Raw genomic sequence first — 18,503 nt, 5'->3', positions numbered from 1 at the left:
TGTTGGCAGGGGCACAATAATTGGAGGCCACGGTTTGAGTTTTGTTTATTGTCACGTGTACCGAGGTACAGTGAAAAGCTTTTGTCGCGCGCTAACCAGTCAACAGAAAGACAATACATGGTTACAATCGAGCCATTTACAGTGTACATATACAGGATAAAGGGGATAACGTGAACAAGGTTTAGTGCAAGATAAAGCCAGTAAAGTCCGATCAAAGATAGAGATGGACCAAGGGTCTCCAATGAGGTAGATAGTCGTTCAGGACTGCTCTCTAGTTGTTGGTAGGATGGTTAACACTGGCACTGTAAGGCAGCAACTGCCACGCCAAGTGCGTGTTATCAGCGGTAGAGTTGCTACCTTACACTACCAGAGAATCAAGGCTGTCACATGTTCCCCACATTACAGCTTGCCTTTAAGTAAATACTGTATGACCTCTACAAATTTCAACACGTTTAAACATAGAAAACAAAAGTATTGGTGGCCTTCTGTTGCTACAAGGTGCCTGGTGAATTATATGCCATTATCTCTCTTCATGAAAGCAAATCCGCTCCCTAGTTAAAGCTTTTGCCATCCAATGCCTTTCAAATCTTTCATTGCTGATGTCACCCGTGTCGAGTTACATCATCTAATCGCCACGGGTATTTCAAAACCAGTGAAAGAATCCTCTCGGAAGATAAGACACAAAAAGCTGGAGTAACTCAGCGGGATAGGCAGCAACTCTGGAGAGAAGGAATGGGTGATGTTTCGGGTGGAGACCCTTCTCCAGACTGAGAGTCAGGGTAAAGGAAAATGAGAGATTATAGGCAGTGATGTAGAGAGATATAGAACAAATGAATGAAAGATATGCAAAAAAAAGTAACGATGATAAAGGAAACGGGACATTGTTTGCCGTGGCCTCGGTGAAAACGAGCACAGACAATGAAACTCAACAAGACGACTTTGAAGCTGGTACGACTTGGGTGGGGGAGGGATGGAAAGAGGGGGGATGCCTTCCTATACACCCTTCATAAGGGGCGGCACAGTGGCGCAGCGGTAGAGTTGCTGCCTTACAGCGAATGCAGCGCCGGAGACCAGGGTTCGATCCCAACTACGGGCGCCGTCTGTACGGAGTTTGTACGTTCTCCCCGTGACCTGGTGGGTTTTCTCCGAGATCTTCGGTTTCCTCCCACACTCCAAAGACGTACAGGTATGCAGGTTAATTGGCTTGGTAAATGTAAAAATTGTTCCTAGTGGGTATAGGGTAGTGTGTTAATGTACGGGGATCGCTGGTTGGCGTGGACCCGGTGGGCCGAAAGGGCCTGTTTCCACGCTGTATCTCTAAACTAATAAGCATCAGGATACATTCAGCCCATTACTACGTTACTTAAAGGGCAACAACAAGACAAATGGGGAAAATAAGACAATGTAGTCAACACTGGGGGTTCAAGACTAATGGATCATTAATAGAGGGAGACAGAGTGGAGGTAGACATCTTGTGTTGCCAATCCCATTGCCAAGAATGCCTCCATGATATTAATCTCTGAGCCTTGGCAAGCAGATAGGATGGAAAACACCTGTCTCTACTAATATAGCATCTTCTCAAAACAATCTCAAGATGTTTCACATTTATGTTGCTGGTTTCATTCTATTATTACTTGATGAATGGCTTTTCCTTCCAGGATGGTGAAAAGGAGGGAATTTGGTGGTGGCAATGCCTTGAATGAGAAGGTTAGATTCTTTCTTGGAGTTGATAACTCTTATGAAATGAAATGTTATTTGACAATTATCAATTCAACCGTGTATGTTTACGTGTTTTTCCGTGTGCACATGTACTCTGTTTTCTTCCAAAGAGCTCCGAATGGAATTAAACACTGTGTCATCATCCATGAACGTATCAAAGTCTGAAGAAGGGTCTCGACCTGAAACGTCATCCATTCCTTGTGTCCCGAGATGCTGCCTGTCCCGCTGAGTTACTCCAGCACTTCGTGTCAATCTTGTTAATCGATGATGTGGTGCCAGATTTTTGTGTCTATCTTTAGCGTAAAGCAGCATCTAGTTATTTCCTACACATATCACGTCTAGTTTATTGTCATATCTTGTTTGGTACGGGTGTTGGAGGTTATGGGGGGAAGGCAGGAGAATGTGGATAGGAGGGAGAGATAGATCAGCCATGACTGAATGGCGGAGTTTGACTCGATGGGCCGAATGGCCTAATTCTACTCCTATTCCTTATGACCTTATATCTACGAGTATGATGAGATACAGGTACAATGAGGTCTTGCTTGTCGTAGCATCACTGGCTTATAGACTCGGACAAGCACACAAAAACAACTTTTACGTAAATCGCACGTAACATTTCTACAAGAAAGCTGAAAATAAAAGCAAGACATGATGCAAGAACGTGAGAAATTATTGCGTGTGTGTGTGTGGCTGACGTAATGAGGGGAAGATCACTGATGAAGCAGCTGAACATGGACGGACGGTGGAGTGACCCATGAAACTCCTGCAGCAATCCCCTCGACCTGCGATGACTGGCCACTAATGACAAAAAATATCTTTCATCAGGTAACTTCCCAGCCAGAGCAGAGATTGGAGTAGACACAAGGAGCAGCAGATGCTGGTTTATACAAGATAGACACCCTCCTGAAAAAGTGTCTCGACCCGAAACGTCACCCACTCCTTTTCTCCACAGATGCTGCCTGTCCCGCTGAGTTACTCCAGCATTTTGTGTCTATCTTCGGTTTAAACCAGCATCTGCAGTTCCTTCCGACACACAGTCACAAAGTGCTGGAGTAACTCAGCGGCTCAGTGGATAAAGAAGGTTCCCGACCCGGATCATCACCCATCCTTTATCTCCAGCGATGTTGCCTGACCCACCGATTTACCCCAGCATTTTGCACCTATCATCAGTGCTGAGATTGCCCTCAATTCCCACGGACTGACTCAAGCGTCACAGGCCCGTCTCAATGCTACTCTTGGCACAATGCTGCATTGATGTCAAGGGGCAGTTACTCATCTTCCCAATAGCGGAGTGTTGTTAATTCTCACAACACTCTACGGCCTCAGCAGAAGAATCGCTCAAAAAACAGTGCTTCGAGAGACGCAATCGGGAGGAAATGTTGTTTGTCAGCTCTGACCACATCCTGTCAGCTAAAGAAAAAGAACTGCAACCACCCAACATGCAGAAAGCAAACAAATGATCTGTTAAATTTTGATTCAATTGGATTAGTTTCCCTTACTGACTTTCACAAATGCCTTGGTGCCTTTGACATTCACACGAGCAACGAAAAAGCAGGCGGTGATTTAGTTTGGCCTCTCAGCTGAAGAAGTCTTTGCAACAATGTCATACACAGGAAACAGTTGATTTTAGCATATATCTAATTCATGAATTATGCACAGACCCCGCTTCCTTAAGCTGTTGTCAAGCTGGAAATGGTACAGAGAAGATTTACGAGGATGTTTGCCAAGGTCTGACCTATGGGGATTGGTCGAGTAGGCTGGGACTCTATTCCTCAGAGCGCAGGAGGATGAGGGGGTGATCATATGGAAGTATATTAAATACTGAGAGGAATAGATCGGATAGATTTACAGAGTCTCTTGCCCAGAGTAGAGGAATCGAGGGCCAGAGGACGTAGCTTTAAGGTGAAGGGGAAAAGCTTTAATAGGAATCTAAGGGGTAACTTTTTCACACAAAGGGTGGTGGATGTGTGGAACAAGCTGCCAGAGGAGGTAGTCGAGGCTGGGATTATCCCAACATTTAAGAAACAGTTAGACAAGTACATGTATAGGACAGGTTTGGAGGGATATGGACCAAACGTGGGCAGGTCGGACTAGTGTAGCTGGGACATGTAGGCAAGTTTAACAATCAGACTGAGGGGATGAGATCGTAATCCAGCGTGGAATTATTAAAAACACAGTCTCCCCAGCAAACACAATGCTTCTAAAGGAACATTGCATGCATGGGCAGTTACTTAATGTGATGCACAGATCACTCAGAAATAGCACAAAGATTGAAAAAGAAAAGACACCAAATGCTGTAGTAGCTAAGGGCTTCAAAGGTTATGGGATGAAGGCAGTAGAATGGGGTTTAGAAGGAAAGATAGATCAGCCATGATTGAATGGCAGAGTAGACAAGATGGGCCAAATAGCCTAATTCTGCTCCTATGACTTATGAATTTATGAGTTACTCAGTGGGTTCCTGTAGAACAAGGATAGGGCGGCGTTTCAGGTCAGAACCAGTCTGAAGAAGGGTCTCGACCTGAAACGTCACCCGTTCCTTCTCTCCACAGATGCTGCCTGCCCCGCTGAGTTACTCCAGCTTTTTGCGTCAATCTTCAATTTTGAAAGACTGGTTTGCACCTGGAATTAGCCAGAGGCACTACTGGACTGACACTGTGATGGCTTAGTACATGATGCAATGGAAAATAAGTGACCAGTTATTGAACCTGTAGGTGGCGGTGAAAAGAATGCGAGGAAAATAGTACAGGGGAACAGTAGATAAGTGGGGGAGAAGGGTCTCGACCCGAAACGTCACCCATTCCTTCTCTCCCGAGATGCTGCCTGACCTGCTGAGTTACTCCAGCATTTTGTGAATAAGTAGATAAGTGGGATTGACTACGGCAGTCAGATCACCTGTCCATATTCCTAACCCCAGCATACACCCCACTCAGGAGGAAAGCTCCAGTCACCATAAAGACTGTGAAGACATGGCCTGAAGGAGCTTCCTCGCAGCTGCAGGATTGCTTCGAAAGGACCAACTGGGATATTTTTGAGGATCAGGACTTGGAGGAGTACACATCAACTGTACTTTGCTACATCAAAAACTGCGTTGACAATGTCACCGTCGACAAACGCATCCGGTTGTACCCCAATCAAAAACCCTGGATGACAAAGGATGTCAGGTCTCTCCTCAAGGACCGTAACACCGCCTTCAGGTCTAGTGACAGAGCTCTATACAGTGCTGCTAGAACCAACCTGAAGAGAGGCATCAAGGATGCCAAAGCGTCCTACAAGAGGAAGATTGAGGACCACTTTTCCAACAATGACCCACGGCGGGTATGGCAAGGCATCCAGCACATCACCAATTACAAGACCAGCAACCGCACGACTGCCGAAGGCGACGCCTCGTTGGCTGAGGAACTTAACTGTTTCTTTGCTCGTTTCGAGGTGAAAGCTACAGTGGCAGACATTACACCCTCTCCAGCACCTGAGAGCAACACCTTCACTGTGCAGGAGTATGACGTTAAGCGAGTGCTCAGAGCAGTGAATCCCAGGAAAGCTGCAGGCCCCGATGGTGTGACGGGCAGAGTGCTGAGGGAATGTGCAGACCAATTATCTGAGGTCTTCACAAAAATCTTCAACCTGTCCCTTTTAAAATCCACCATCCCTCCCTGCCTGAAGTCCGCCATAATCATCCCACTGCCGAAAAAGCCTGTCATCAGCGGTCTTAACGACTACCGTCCGGTAGCACTCACACCGGTCATCACAAAGTGCTTCGAGAGACTGGTCCTGCAGCACATCAAAGCCAGCCTCCCACCCACCTTCGACCCATACCAGTTTGCCTACAGAGCAAATAGGTCTACAGGGGATGCCATCGACACTGCTCTTCACACTGCACTGACCCACCTTGAACACCAGGGGAGCTATGTGAGGATGCTCTTTCTCGACTTCAGCTCTGCCTTTAACACGGTCATCCCGAGCAGACTGGTCACCAAACTTTCCGACCTTGGATTTTCCCTAACCATCTGCAAATGGATCAAGGACTTCCTGACCAACCGCCCCCAGACAGTCAAAATAGGCCCTCACCTCTCCTCCACCATTACACTGAGCACCGGCTCACCACAGGGCTGTGTGTTGAGCCCCATCCTTTACTCCCTCTACACTCACGACTGCGCCCCCACCCATCCCACCAACACCATCATCAAGTTCGCGGATGACACGACTGTGGTTGGACTTATCTCAGAAGGAGATGAGACAGCCTATAGGGATGAAATCCAAAGGCTGGCAGCATGGTGTTCAGTGAACAATCTGGTCCTGAACTCCTCCAAAACAAAGGAACTTATAATTGACTTTAGAAAAACCAGTGGAGATTACGACCCACTCTACATCAATGGGGTCTGCGTGGAAAGGGTACCAGCTTTCAGGTTCCTGGGTACGCACATCGCAGAGGATCTCACCTGGTCTACCAACACCATCACCACAGTAAAGAAGGCACAGCAGAGACTCCACTTCCTGAGGATCCTCAGGAAAACCAACCTGCAGGAGAAGCTCATGTTGTCCTTCTATCGCTGCTCCATCGAGAGTGTGCTGGCATACTGTATAACCACATGGTATGCCAGCTGCTCAGAAAAGGACAGGAAGGCCCTTCAGAGGGTCATCACGACGGCCCAGAAAATCATCGGCTGCTCACTGCCCTCCCTGGAGCACCTGTTCAGCCTGCGCTGCCTCAGTAGAGCAGGCAAAATAATAAAAGATCCATCCCACCCCGGCCACCGTCTGTTTGTTCATCTGCCCTCTGGTCGACGTTTCAGGTCAATCAAATCCCGAACAAACAGACTTAAGAACAGTTTTTACCCCAGGGCCATACGAGAACTGAACACTACCTGTGCACTAGGCAACACCGTTAAAAAATCTTGTACTTAATTTAATTGTATTTATGTATTTATTTGTTTTTGCATTTATTGCATATATGTTTGTACGCACCGTCAGGATTGGCTGTTTTTTAATTTCGTTGTACTCGTTGCAATGACAATAAATGAATATTATTATATATTATTATTATTGAGCCTCTTCAGCCGTATTTCTAAATATTCCCTTGTCTTTCATCGCTAAATGAAGGAGGTAAATAACAGCCTCCCTATAACAAAGGCAGATTCTCGAATATGTAGGGGGGAAAAAACCCTCCAGATGCTGGTTTAAATCAAAGGTAGACACAAAAGGTAGACACTCCAAAGACGTACAGGTTTGTAGGTTAATTGGCTGGGCAAATGTAAAAAAAATTGTCGCTAGTGTGTGTAGGATAGTGTTAATGTGCGGGGATCGCTGGGCGGCGCGGACCCGGTGGGCCGAAGGGCCTGTTTCCGCGCTGTATCTCTAAATCTAAAAAAATCTAAAAAATGCTGGAGTAACTCGCCGGGTCAGGCAGCATCTCTGGAGAGAAGGAATGGACGACGTTTCGTGTCGAGACCCTTCTCCTGACTGACCTTGATTATCTTATGTCAGGTCTCTCCAGAAAAAGGTCTACAGCTGAAATCACTTGGGGTTTTGCCATAGAGTCGCTCTCCATCATTTGCAGGCAAGGATAAAAATAAAAAGCTTGCTTGCTAATGTAACAGGGAGGTGCTGAGATTTGGCTCCCAGCCTGGCACAGATCCAATGGGGGGGGGGTTAAAAAGTGCCATTTGGCAGCCCAAAGATTGTCAGGCACGTGTCACCGAGGCCAGCCTGGGTTCAGAGCAAATGGTGCAAAAACTTGCAACACTCACTGCTAACTTTATCAAATCTATTGTTTATTTTTTAACCTTATTTGCCCGAGGTGTTGGCTCCGTGATACAGCGCCACTCACACAGGGGAGACGTTGGAGGGAACAATCTGGCAGCTCCGTGAAATGGCTTCCTCACCCACATCATTACATGAACTGTCAGCCACATCTCTTGCCAGCGAGTGTAGACACAAAACGCTGGAGTAACTCAGCAGGTCAGGCAGCATCTCGGGAGCGAAGGAATGGGTGACGTCTCGGGTCACCCATACAGCTCAGCAAGACTATTGGCAGCGGTAGACCTACTGCCTTGCACCGCCAGAGACCCGGGTTCGATCCCGACTATGGGTGCTTGTCTGTACGGAGTTTGTACTTTCTCCCCGTGACCTGCGTGGGTTTTCTCAGAGACCTTCGGTTTCCTCCCACACTCCAAAGACATGCAGGTTTGTAGGTTAATTGGCTTGGTATGAAATGTAAATTCATACCCAGTGTGGGGCAGTGTTAATGTGCGGGGATAGCAGGTCGGTGCGGACTCGGTGGGCTGAAGGGCCTGATTCTGCGCTGTATTTCTAAACTAAACTATCACCGTACCCAAGCACAATCCTCCAGTTAGTACAGAATAGCTCACTGAGTCAATATGCAAGAGCTGCCATTCTAACAGAGGGAGCCCATTTAAAGTGCATGGGCACGATCACGCGATTGTAAACACGTGCTTGTCCACAAACCAGTGTGTGCCATGTCTGGTGCAGCAGAGCCTGGTTTAGAGTTCTCTTGGACTTTCTCACTATTGAACAAAGACCTCACACTGCCAAATGCAACCAACACATGTTATACAAATTCACTCCCAGCCACCTTCCTAGCTGTAAATCTATAAATAAAAAAGGTGGTAATGTGTGTTCGCAATTGCTGAATATTAAATGTTGTTATCGCGTTATAAATTTCAACTTTAGAATTCTTATATTTATAATCAAAAAGGTTTCCACAGCAGCCTAACAAAAATGTTAGATGTTGTCTGGGGGTATGGGGAGAAGGCAGGAACGGGGTACTGATTGTGGATGATCAGCCATGATCACATTGAATGGCAGTGCTGGCTCGAAGGGCTGAATGGCATACTACTGCACCTATTGTCTATTGTCTGACAAGCTGAACATATTCAGCAAAAATACAATTTGGATAGAGCAGAGAGGAGACACAACTTCTGGCGAGACTTTTGAGATAATTCACGTCCAATCAACTCCATTTCCCCGAACATCACATTTTGTGGATAGACACAAAATGCTGGAGTAACTCAGCGGGTCAGGCAGCATCTCTGGAGAGAAACACATGGGTGATGTTTCGGGTCGAGACCCTTCTTCAGACTGAGAGTCAGGGGAGAGGGAGGCAAAGAGATATGGAAAGGTGAGGTGTGAAAACACTGATCAAAGCAGACGATGATAAGGAAATGTAGAATGGTTCGAGACTCGAAACGTCACCCATTCCTTCTCTCCAGAGAAGCTGCCTGGCCCACTGAGTTACTCCGGCATTTTGTGCCTATCTTCGGTTTAAAACCAACAGGGCGTCACGGTGGCGCAGCGGTAGAGTTGCTGCCTTACAGCGAATGCAGCGCCGGAGACTCAGGTTCGATCCTGACTACGGGCGCCGTCTGTACGGAGTTTGTACGTTCTCCCCGTGACCTGCGTGGGTTTTCTCCGAGATCTTCGGTTTCCTCCCACTCTCCAAAGACGTACTGGTATGTAGGTTAATTGGCTGGGCAAAAGTAAAAATTGTCCCTAGTGGGTGTTGGATAGTGTTAGTGTGCGGGGATCGCTGGGCGGCGCAGACCCGGTGGGCCGAAGGGCCTGTTTCTGCGCTGTGTCCCTAAATCTAAAAATCTAAATCTGCAGTTCCTTCCACTACATCTTTTGTGAGCCCGTTACATATGACAATAGTACACCAGAATAAAATGCAGAGGTTCCCCTTTCATTTTATATATTCGGGTCATATTAGCTACTTAGTTCAAAAGTATCACAATATCTCAGACTAAAATTAAACGAACATTTTCACAATGCACATACAAAAAATGACTGCTGTTCATCATGATTCACTTAGTTTCCTTCTTTCCCATCACATACAACTCTTACATTTCTCTCTTTAAAAAAATCAATGCCACTCAACCAGATCCTGCACTGCGTATATCCCTGAATTCAATACATCTTTCTCGCTACATTAAATTGAAACTGGGACTCAAAGTAGCATTTGTAATATATTATTCTTGACTGAATGCCTTTCTTCCTTAAATAGTTTTCCTTTGCACGAACACATTTTTTTTTTATTTTTTAAAGTAAGCTCTGTGAGAATTAAGCCTAATTTCTGATTTAACTAATCTCGTCTAACAGACTTTGGACTTGCAGTTTGGCCATTTTTGTTATTTTAGCAACCAAAGTGAAATCACGACTATCAGTTGGATTCTCTCAGTGTGTAGGAAGGAACTGCAGGTGCTTGCTCAAACCGAAGGCAGGCACAAAGTGCTGGAGTAACTCAACGGGTCAGGCAGCATCTCTGGATAGAAGGAATAGGTAACGTTTCGGGTCAAGACCCTTCTTCAGACTGAGTGTCAGGGGAGAGGGAGACAGATTGTGCGCCTCCTGGTCACTTTCCCCATAGCCGACAATGAACCATGTATCGTCGTCTGCTTTGATCTGTGTTTTCACACCTTACCCTTTCATATTTCTATCTCCCTCTCCCCCGACTCTCAATCTGAAGAAGTCTCGACCTGAAACGTCACCCATTCCTTCTCTCCGAAGACGCTGCCTGTCCCGCTGAGTTACTCCAGCATTTTGTGTCTCTCTCCAAACGCCAGTGCTCGAGCTGTTCTCATACACACCTTTTAACAGCAGTACCACTGTCTTTTACTTGTTGCTCTACAGCAGGCTGCTACATGTTAACAAAAGACTAATATTAAGGACAGAAAAGCCTGATATTTTTAAAAAAACGCAAATGCTGGAAACACTTCAGACTGAAGAAGGGTGTCGACCCGAAACGTCACCCATTCCTTCTCTCCAGAGACGCTGCCTATCTGTCCCGCTGGGTTACTCCATCATTTTGTGTCTATCTTTGGATTCTTTCAATGTTCTTTTCAATGCCGAAAACACCGATGCGCTATACAGAAAGGGCCAGAGCAGACTTTATCTGCTAAGGAGACTCAGGTCCTTTGGAGTGCAGGGGGCACTCCTAAGGACCTTCTACAACACGGTGGTTGCATCGGCCATCTTCTATGGAGTGGTCTGCTGGAGCAGCAGCTTCGCAGCGGTGGAAGGGAAGAGACTCGACAAGCTGGTCAGGTAGGCCAGCTCTGTCCTGGGTTGCCCCCTCGACTCAGTGCAGGCGGTGGGAGAGAGGAGGATGATGGCAAAGCTAACATCGCTGCTGGACAACGACTCCCACCCCATGCAGGACACTGTCACTGCACTGAGTAGCTCCTTCAGTGACAGACTCCTTCACCCCAAGTGCGTGAAGGAGATATATAGGAGGTCCTTCCTTCCCGCTGCTGTGAGACTGCACAGCCAGCACTGCTCCCAGCAGACGAGTCAACAATAACAGCTAAGAACACACAGAAAACTGATGACAATTTATGTATCTTTTATTTATAATGAATGATCTCTTGCTCTCTTGCTATCCACTTTGCTGCTGTAACACTGTAGATTTCCCCGGTGTGGGACGAATAAAGGAATATATTATATTATTATTATTCTTCGGGAACTCCTAGTTCCTCGTCATCGTTTCAGCTCTTCTTCAAGATCCACGTGTGCAGTTGCAAAGGCCTTAAACATCAACTTTTCCATATCGTAGATGGGGTCTGACAAGCTGAATGGAGACTTCAGATTTCAAGCAGAATATTGCTTTTGCAGAAATAGCCTTTGGCTGCACCTCAAACTATTGTACAATGTGTATTTAAGGCATTTGTCCACGTATAAGAGTCACAGAGTCATAGAAACAGGTCCTTCGGCCCAACTTGCCCACACCAACTAACATATTCCATTTATACTAGTCCCCCCTGCCTGCATTTGACCCTCCTATTCTGTCCTGTCTAATTGCTTATTAAACGTTGCGAAAGTCCCAGCCTCGACTACCTCCTCTGGCAGCTCGTTCCATATACCCGCCACCCTTTGTGTGGAAAAAGTTACCCCTGGGATTCCTATACAATCTTTCCCCCTTCACTTTGAACATATGCCCTCTGGTTCTCGGTTTCCCCCACTCTGGGCAAGAGACTCTGTGCGTCCACCCGATCTATTCCTCTCATGATTTTATACACTTACACTTGCAAAAATATTCGCTATGAGGAGCACATGGTATTGGGGGTAGGGTATTGACATGGATAGAAAATTGGTTGTCAGACAGGAAACAAAGTGTAGGGATTAACAGGTCCCTTTCAGAATGGCAGTCAGTGACTAGTGGGGTACCGCAAGGCTCGGTGCTGGGACCGCAGATATTTACAATATACATTAATGACTTAGATGAAGGGATTAAAAGTAACATTAGCAAATTTGCGGATGACACAAAGCTGGGTGGCCGTGTGAACTGCGAGGAGGATGCTATGAGGATACAGGGTGACTTGGACAGGTTGTGTGAGTGGGCAGATGTATGGCAGATGCAATTTAATGTGGATAAATGTTAGGTTATCCACTTTGGTAGCAAGAACAGGAAGGCAGATTATCTGAATGGTGTCAAATTAGGAAAAGGGGTAGTACAATGAGATCTGGGTGTCCTTGTACATCAGTCATTGGAAGAAAGCAGGCAGCTACAGCAGGCAGTGAAGAAAGCTAATGGCATGTTGGTCTTCATAACGAGGAGTTGAGTAGAGGAGCAAAGAGGTCCTTCTGCAGCTGTAGAGGGCCCTAGTGAGACTACACCTGGAGTATTGTGCGCAGTTTGGTCTCCAAATTTGAGGAAGGATATTCTTGCTATTGAGGGCGTGCAGCGAAGGTTCACTAGGTTAATTCCCAGGATGGCGGGACTGTCGTAGGTTGAAAGACTGGAGCGACTAGGCTTGTATACGCTGGAATTTAGAAGGATGAGAGGGGATCTTATTGAAACATACAAGATTATTAAGGGATTGGACACACTAGAGGCAGGAAACATGTTCCCGATGTTGGGGGAGTCCAGAACCAGGGGCCACAGTTTAAGAATAAGGGGTAGGCCATTTAGAACGGGGATGAGGAAAAACCTTTTCATCCAGAGAGTTGTGAATCTGTGGAATTCTCTGTCTCAGAAGGCAGTGGAGGCCGATTCTCTGGATGCTTTCAAGAGAGAGTTAGATAGAGCTCTTAATGATAATGGAGTCAAGGAATATGGGGAGAAGGCAGGAATGGGGTACTGATTGTGGATGATCAGCCATGATCACAGTGAATGTCGGTGCTGGCTCGAAAGGCCGAATGGCCTACTCCTGCACCTATTGTCTATTGCTTTTAAAAGCTTTCTATGAGCACACACAACGACTGTGCGGGAAGCACCAGATGCATTAAAAAGAAAATAATTGAACTTGAAACTTGTGTAGCTCAGTTATTCATTGAGTTTTCCGGCTGAGCCATTAGGCAAACTATTACTAAGCATCATTCAATAAACAATCAGTTGACCACTTATTTCTGGCCATTAATAGATTCACATTCATAAGAGGAGTAGGTCATAGAAAATGGAAAATAGGTGCAGGGGTAGGCCATTCGGTCCTTCGAGCCAGTACCGCCATTCAATATGATCATGGCTGATCATCCAGAATCAGTACCTGTTCCTACTTTCTCCCCATATCCCTTGATTCCGTTAGCCCCAAGAACTCTCTCTTGAAAACATCCAGTGAATTGGCCTCCACTGCCTTCTGTGGCAGAGAATTCCACAGATTCACACCTCTCTGGGTGAAAACGTTTTTCCTCATCTCAGTCCTAAATGGCATACCCCTTATTTTTAAACTGTGACCCCTGGTTCTGGAGTTCCACAACATGGGGAACATTTTTCCTGCATCTAGCCAGTCCAATCATAGAGTCATTGAGTGATAAAGTGTGGAAACAGGCTCTTCGGCCCAACTTGCCCACACCGGCCAACAATGTCCCAGCTACACTAGTCCCACCTGCCTGCGTTTGGTCCATCTCTCTCCAAACCTGTCCTACCTATGTACCTGCCTGTTTCTTAAACGATGGGATAGTCCCTGCCTCAACTACCTCCTCTGACAGCTCGTTCCATACACCCACCACCCTTTGTGTGAAAATGTTACCCCTCGGATACCTATTAAATCTTTTCCCCTTCACCTTGAACCTATGTCCTCTGGTGCTCAAATCCCCTACTCTGGGCAAGAGATTCTGTGCATCTACCCGATCTATTCCTCTCATGATTTTATACACCTCTATAAGATCACCCCTCTTCCTCCTGCGCTCCATGGAATAGAGACCCAGCCTACTCAACCTCTCCCTATAGCTCAGACCCTCCGGCCCTGGCAACATCCTCGTAAATCTTCTCTGAACCATTTCAAGCTTGACAATATCTCTCCCATAACATGGTGATATCTTTCCTATATCATGGTTATAACATCCCTTTAGAATTTTATGTTTCTATAAGATCCCCTCTCATCCATCTAAATTCCAGTGAATGTAAGCCAAGTCGATCCATTCTTTCATCATGTCAGTCCCGCCATCCCAGGAATTAACCTGGTGAACCTCCCTCAAAAATTTGGTCCTTCCTCAAATTAGGAGACCAAAACTGCACACAATATTCCAGTTGTGGTCTCACCAGGGCCCTGTACAACTGCAGTAGGACCTCCTTGCTCCTATACTCAAATCCACTCGCTATGAAGGCCAACATGCCATTAGCTTTCTTCGCTGCCTGCTGTACCTGCACGCTTACTTTCAATACTTTGACACCTTCAGTGCTTTGACACGGCCATTCAGACCTATGCTGCCATCCTAAATAACACCTCATCCTTATCTTAATCCTGTGCACGTGCTATAAGGTACATGGTATGCTAGCTTTCATAGGTCGGGGCATTGAGTATAAGGGCATTAAATAGCAAAATGGCAAACCTCAAGGCCAAAGTCTGTTACAGGAGATTTGGTAAATCATAAGTGAGGCCTAATTCTCACAAAGCTTGAACTGTTGATTAGCACGGGTGTCAGGGGTTATGGGGTGAAGGCAGGAGATTGAGAGGTTGAGAGGGAAAGAAAGATCAGCCATGATTGAATGGCGGAGTAGACTTGATGGGCCGAATGGCCTAATTCTTCTCCTAGAACTCATGAACAAATTGGGAAAGGCTGTCGGAGAGGAACCTTGGTGTACAGTGACAATAAACTAAAGTAAACTGCTGCCAATCCATTGGGAATGGAATGGAGAAGGCAAATTGTAATTAAAAGGCAACCTTTGAGATGGAGACAAAATGCACTGACCAAAGCAGTCTCATTTGGGTGTGAACCCAAATCATTATAAGTTAGAGGTCCTTGCCACACCCACCATATCAGCCATCTCACAGCTAATGTAGTTAAATTGGAATCATTGCAGCCGTCGCAATCTCTTATTATCATCATCATCATATTTAGAAAATCCACCATCTTATTTAGTAACTTGGGTGTAATGTTTAGGACATGCACTAAATATACCTTGAGTTAAAGTATTATTACTGTACATGGATTCCTGTGATTGAGAACAGCCCGTCACACCCTCACAAATACAGAGATGGGGGTTTTTTTAATTCACCTGCAGTGGGCTTGCTGGAGTTATATAATTCGGCAATCCAAATGAAGAGAAGACAGGTTCCTCCAGAGGAAGAAGGAAATGGAACAAAGTACCCATTGCTGGGGAAATACCACATTTTATTGACAAGAGGTGAATCGATGGGGTGAATGCAGAGTCTTTTACCCAGAGTAGGAGCATCAAGAACCAGAGGACGTAGGTTTGAGGTGAGAGGGGAAAGGTTTAAGGGAATACGAGGGGCAACTTTTTCCACCGAGGCTGGGGGACACATGGAATGAGCTTTCAGAGGAAACACACACCTCCAGATTCAGAGACGGTGTGGAGACAAGGAACTGCAGATGCCAGTTTACAGAAAAAGACGCAAGTGGTGGACATCTGGTATGACAACCTATCAGAATAGAGTGTCCAAGTTATCACCCCCGGATCCCAAGAACAATCATCAAAGTGCAGAGAACTCACTCCTAGGTAATCTTAAACCTCCTCGTCACAGATTTGTTCTGTTTAAACGTTAGAGGTCTTGAAGGATTAGAAGAACCATCTTGGCAGTGGTTACAACCACAATCCATCCGCACATCACGCTGCCTCGGCAAGGCCACCAGCTTAATCAAAGACCAGTCTCACCCCGGTCACTCCCTCTTCTCCCCTCTCCCATCAGGCAAGAAATACAGGAGTTTGAAAACGCACACCTCCAGATTCAATAGACAATAGGTGCAGGTGGAGGCCATTCGGCCCTTCAAGCTAGCAGCGCCATTCAATGCGATCATGGCTGATCATTCTCAATCAGTACCCCATTCCTGCCTTCTCCCCATACCCCCTGACTCCGCTATCCTTAAGAGCTCTATCTAACTCTCTCTTGAATGCATTCAGACAATTGGCCTCCACTGCCTTTTGAGGCAGAGAATTCCACAGATTCACAACTCTCTGACTGAAAACGTTTTTCCTCATCTCAGTTCTAAATGGCCTACCCCTTATTCTTAAACTGTGGCCCCTTGTTCTGGACTCCCCCAACATTGGGAACATGTTTCCTGCCTCTAAGGTGTCCAACCCCTTAATAATCTTATACATTTCGATAAGATCCCCTCTCATCCTTCTAAATTCCAGTGTAGGATTCCAGTGTAGGATTACTCCTTGGTAATCTTAAACCTCCTAGTCACAGATTTGTTGTGTTTAAATGTTGGAGGTCTTGAAGGTTTAGAAGAACCATCTTGGCAGTGGTTACAACCACAATCCATCCGCACATCACGCTGCCTCGGCAAGGCCACCAGCTTAATCAAAGACCAGTCTCACCCCAGTCACTCCCTCTTTTCCCCTCTCCCATCAGGCAAGAGATACAGGAGTTTGAAAACACACACCTCCAGATTCAGGGACAGTTTCTTCCCAGCTGTTATCAGGCAATTGAACCATCCGAACACCAACTAGAGAGCAGTCTTGAACTATCATCAAACCTCATTGGAGACCCTTGGACTATCTTGTGCTGGAATTTATCCTACCCTTTTTCTTCCCACAAAATTTCTCACATCAGTTTTAGTTCTTTTGCCCATCACCTTCATTGCAAACACAAGGAACTGCAGATGCTGGTTTACAAAAAGAAAAAGGACACAGAGTTCTGGAGTAACTCAGCGGGTCAAGCACATCCTTGGAGAACATGGATAGGTGGTGTTTCAAGGCAGGACTCTTTGTCAGACCTTCATTATACATCCATTGGTTCTTGACCCCACAGTAAACATCTTCTCCCCATCTATTCCCTGAATCCTTCAAGATTTAAAATTTCAGATTTTCTCACCCTGACTTCCTGCCAAGGAGAATAACAGCAGCTTCCTAAGTTCATAAGGTCACATGAACTGAATTATGAAACATGAAATAATTCATGTGAAATAAAAATGATCGCTGGATAGTTAGCACAAAACAAAAGCTTTTCACTGTACCTCGGTACACGAGAGAATAAACTAAACTGAACTCATAATCCTTAGGAGCAGAATTAAGCCATTCGGCCCATCAAGTCTGCCCCACCGTGGCTGACCTATTTTCCCCTCTCAACCTCATTCTCCTGCCTTCTCCCCACAACCCTTGACACCCGTACTAATCAAACATCAAGTCAATCCACATAAATTAAGTTTCTCATCTTTGGACCCATTAGAGTAAATTTATTTTGTAACCCCTTTCACGCATTTCCTAGAGGGTGGCAGACAGTTCTTGATACTATGCTTCAGATGTGGTTGAACCTGTTTTTAAGAAGAGGTGCATCTTGACTTCCTTGCTTTGGTTTTCATGCTTCTATTTACAAAGCTCAGGTTTCCATCTGCTTCTTCTAAAGCCACTTTCTGAACCCAACCATCCACCCCCTCAACTATGTCTAACTGTCCTCCTGATTAGATATTGCTGATTGTATGCCTCATTGTCACCTTCCCCTCAGCTAACAATGATCCATTTTACATTTTTCTTGAACCACGTCCCCTTTGATCTCTCGTTTTCACACCTTACCCTTCCATATCTGTCTCCCGCTTCCCCAACTCTCAGCCTGAAGAAGGGGGCTCGAACCGAAATGTCACCCATTCCTTCTATCCACAGATGCTGCGTGTCCCGCTGAGTTACTCCAGCTTTTTGTGACTACACATTGTTGTCAGACAGCATCTCTGGAGAAAAGGAATAGGTGACGTTTCGGGTCGAGACCTTGCCTGTGTAGAATGGTGTCCTCCAGGTTATATTGCTTTTTCTTTCATCCCATCAACACGTTTAATTTCTCAACATTAAACTTCATCGGGTAACTAAAACTGGCACCCCCTCACCACGATCATCTCATACCTTGCTTTAAACTGGCATTGCGATGTGGAGTCCAGGCAGAGAAATGAAAATAATATTGTCTCCTACTACATCCTATCTTTGTCCTGCCTCCCCCCGACATCAGTCTGAAGAAGGGTCTCGAACCAAAACATCACCTATTCCTTCTCTCCTGAGATGCAGCCTGACCCGCTGAGTTACTCCAGCATTTTGTGTCTACCTTTTCCAACCTAATGATAATTCCATGCTGTACCACATCTTAAGTGTCAGCTGTAAACGTGCACTTTCCAGCAGTGGGCAACGAATGGTAATCATAAACAGTTCATATTCCTCAACAGATTTTATTCCCAATTCAATGAAGCACAATAAATCACCCCCCCTATCTCTCCAAACTACCATTACTCGGTCCACACTGTAGATCTGAACAAGTACCTCATCTTATAAACATAAACATGCTAATTAAAAGCTGCTGACTCAAACCTAGATTTATGTACCCAACCCTTATTTTAAAGGCCAGACATCAATTACAACTTTGTATTTAAGTCTTAATTGTATCAGGCAG

General features: G+C 45.7%; 1 protein-coding gene across 4 annotated transcripts in view; it reads right to left on the bottom strand.

The window, feature by feature from the left end:
* LOC144607304 (phospholipid-transporting ATPase ABCA1-like) overlaps positions 1 to 18,503 on the bottom strand; it is a 150,753-nt gene that overhangs the window by 131,589 nt on the left and 661 nt on the right. Inside the window, exon 1 of one of the 4 annotated variants that reach the window (XM_078424048.1) lies at positions 3,219 to 3,269. The exons of the other annotated variants lie outside the window; for them this stretch is intronic. The gene's annotated coding sequence lies outside the window, so the exon portion shown is untranslated. Of the gene's footprint in view, positions 1 to 3,218; positions 3,270 to 18,503 lie in introns of those variants that run through there. 4 annotated transcript variants of the gene reach the window in all.

This window comes from Rhinoraja longicauda, chromosome 28, assembly GCF_053455715.1.
Source record: "Rhinoraja longicauda isolate Sanriku21f chromosome 28, sRhiLon1.1, whole genome shotgun sequence".
Taxonomy (NCBI): domain Eukaryota; kingdom Metazoa; phylum Chordata; class Chondrichthyes; order Rajiformes; family Arhynchobatidae; genus Rhinoraja; species Rhinoraja longicauda.
The sequence above is the reverse complement of the archived record's forward strand: the minus strand, read 5'-3'. Positions and strand labels throughout refer to the sequence as shown.